The sequence below is a fragment of the Bubalus kerabau genome, chromosome 9 (assembly GCF_029407905.1).
Source record: "Bubalus kerabau isolate K-KA32 ecotype Philippines breed swamp buffalo chromosome 9, PCC_UOA_SB_1v2, whole genome shotgun sequence".
In the NCBI taxonomy this organism is placed as follows: domain Eukaryota; kingdom Metazoa; phylum Chordata; class Mammalia; order Artiodactyla; family Bovidae; genus Bubalus; species Bubalus kerabau.
Window position 1 is genome coordinate 49887874 of NC_073632.1, and position 3355 is coordinate 49891228.

The 3355-nt window shown below is 43.0% G+C and overlaps 1 pseudogene; it reads right to left on the reverse strand.

The window, feature by feature from the left end:
• Positions 1 to 1139: 1139 nt before the first annotated feature.
• Positions 1140 to 1941, reverse strand: LOC129660013 (protein Mis18-beta-like; annotated as a pseudogene).
• Between the last annotated feature and the right edge of the window lie 1414 nt (positions 1942 to 3355).

The window sequence follows — 3355 nt, forward strand, 5'->3', positions numbered from 1 at the left end:
CATTTTTAAGCAATTACCTTCCCCATCCAAAGGATCTCTATTCCCAGCCCCCAAAGCTTTGTACCTTTGATTTCAGTTTTATTGTAATGTGTACTTAGCATGTTGTTAAATTGCTTCATATTTCTTTGCTGCTATGGTTAGCAATGTATAAAGGACCCTCAACTAATTGAATTAACAGTCTCTTAGTGGCTAGTTGGTGGTGGCTGAGCCACACACATAAAGTGCTCCCGTGTGACTTCTCTGCTTCAAAGATAGCTTGCTGAAGCACTTTATCTGGCCACCTTAACTTCATTTTAAGAGTCATCAGAGGAGCTTTGAAAATTTCTAAGATGCACCTCAGACCAATTACCTAAGGATTTCTGAGGGTAGGACTATAGAATGGTATGTTTTTAAAGCTCCAACTTAAAGTGGGATTCCAATGTGCACTTATGTATCTAAGGTGATTTATGAGGTTGAGAACTGTGATGTTTAATTTTATGTATCAACTTGAATGAGCCAAGGGATGCCCAGATATTTGGTCAGACATCATTCTGGATGTGTCTGTGGGGGTGTTTTGGACTGAAGTAAACATTCAAATCAGTAGCTGAGTAAAGCAGATTGGCCTTCCTAATGTGGGTGGGGCTTATGCATCAGTTGAGGACTTGAAGAAACAAAAACAGTAAGAGGGAACACCTCCTACTTGACAGCCTTTGAGCTAGGATATCAGTTTTTTCCTGCCTTTGGACTTGAGATGAAACATCGTTTCTTCTTGGATCTTGAGACCACCAGTTCTTGGACTGGAGCTACAGCTGATTTTTTTTCTTTTTTATAATTTAATTTATTTATTGGCTGTGTTGGGTCTTCATTGCTGTGCAGGCTTTTCTCTAGTTGTGGTGAGCAGGGGCTACTCTCTTACTTGTGGTGCGTGGGCTTCTCATTGCAGTGGCTTCTCGTTGCACAGCATGGGCCGTTTTGTGCGTGAGCTTTAATAGCTGTGGCATGTGGATTCAGTAGCTGCAGCTTCTGGACTCTAGAGCGCAGGCTCATAGCTGTGGTCACAGGCTTAGTTGCTCCACAACATGTAGGATCTTCCTGGACCAGCGATCAAACCCACATCTCCTGCATTGGCAGGCAGACTCTTTACCACTGAGCCACCAGGGAAGCCCCTCCCATCCATTCTTGAAGTTGATCTTTCTTGAGAAGTGATCAAATAGCACCTATTGTTGAAGACAGCAATAAGGCCTGACCCTGATACTCCAGGTTTGATTCTGGATCAGTCTTTTGCCTTGAACTGATCAAGAGTCACTTCCTTTAGAATCTTCAAGAGCAAATTTAAATGAGTATGCACTAACATCATCTTCTCTTTCAGATCTGCAACCATTTCTGGTAGAGATGTGTTGTGAATATCCATCTCAGGTGCATCTACTATGGCTTTTGCTTTTAAGAAGAAACACACCATTTTGTCACTGGAAAGGCAGAAGTGACCTCTCAAGGCAGCCAGGGCAGCATAGGTAGAATACAGATGGAAACCAATGGAAATCTCACAGGAACTACAGAGTAAAAGGTTTTAAGTGTTGCCTTTGAGGGAACTTTCAAGGCCAACGAGGAAGGGAGCCTCCTAAACTACACTGTTGTGACTCTGGAGAAGCTCCTGGCCCCAGGGGCTCTCAACAGGTCCCAGGGGAGGTGCACAGAGTCAGTGAGCACAGCACGGTACTGTGCATACTGGAACATGGAGCACCTCTCTGGTTGCAACCACCACAGCAGTTGTGGGCTGGATGGCATCTCCTCCAGCCCCAGCCCTGCAGGGCTGAGCAGAGAAGACCCTTTCACCACTTGCATGTCTCACTCCATGGAAGTTGTAAAAGAAGGTTCATCAATCGCCTTCTTATCCCCATCACAAAAGTCACCCCACAGCTGCTTTGCAAAGTGAGAGCAATGCCTCTGAGGCTGAGCTGCCATCCTCCTGCCTATACTTGGTTCTTGAACAATGCCACTGTTGGGGTGCCGACCCTCAACTCAGTAAAAAAAAAAACCCAAGCATAACTTTGTACAGTTAGCCCTTCATCTGCAAAGCTGCATCTGCAGAATCAACCAACCTTGGATGGTGTAGTAAGTATTTAGCGAAAAAATTTGCATATAAATGGACTTTTAAAGTTCAAACTGATGTTGTTTAAGGGTTAACTGTACATCATTGGCTCTCCTAGTTCTCAGGCCTTTGAACTTGGACTGCAACTACATCATTAACTCTTGTGGGTCCAGGTTGCTGACTGCAGATTCTGGGACCTGTCAACCTCCATAAATGTGTGAGACAATTCCTTACAACAAATCTATTTCTATATAGATATTCATCCTATTGGTTCTGATTCTCCAGAGAACCCTGACAAATACAGATTTTGGTACCATGAAGTAGAATGCTGCTGTAACAAATACCTAAAAATGTGGAAGCTGCTTTGGAACTGGAAAATAGGTGGAGGCCAGAGGAGCTTTGAGGTGCATGCTAATAAAAAGTCTATATTGCCATTAAGGGACTAGTGGTAGAAACACGGATGTTAAAGGTGATTCTGGTGAGAGCTCAGGAAAAAAAAAGAGAGCTAGAGAGAAAGCCTGCATCTTCTTAGAAAATACTTAGCAGAATGTTTGTAGAAATGTGAATGTTAAAGACTATTCTCATGAAATTTCAAGTAGAAGTGAGGAATAGGTTATTGGAAACTGGAGGAAAGGTGCTCTTTATTATATAGTGGATAAGAACTTGGCTGAATTGTGCTGTAGTGTTTTGTGAAAGATTAAACTTGCCAGCAATGAAACTGGGTATTTAGCAAAGGTGATTTCTAAAGCAAAGTATTGAAGATGTAGCTTTAGTCATCCTTACTGCTTTTAATAAAATACAAGAGGAAAGAGATGAGTTGAAGAAAGAATCTTTAAGCAAAAAGGAACTGGAACTTAAAGACTGGAAAATTCTCAAACTATCCATCGAAAAAAAAATGACATAGATGTTCTGAAGAGAACTCTAAGGGTGTGGGTGGCTGAACAGCCTTTTAATGAGATTAAGATGAGTGTGAACCATAGATCCAATCAGTCATCTCAGCAGATGCCAGAAATAGAGATTATACCACCAGAAATGCTGCTAGCTTCAAGAAAATGGGATAGAATGAAGGAAGGTTGCTAACATGGGCTATCCTTCAAGAAAAGAGAATGATATGAAGGTGATTCAGAGAGCTGCCTAACATAGGCCCAGGGGGCAAGGCTGTTTCCTTCCTGGTTTCAGAACTTGGGGCCCTTGAAAAAAGCCATGGTGGGGGCTCTCAGCAGAGAGCTGGAGGAGTAGGGCTGCCCACAGAGCCTTGAGGGTGACACTGCCACCTCAGTGGCCCCA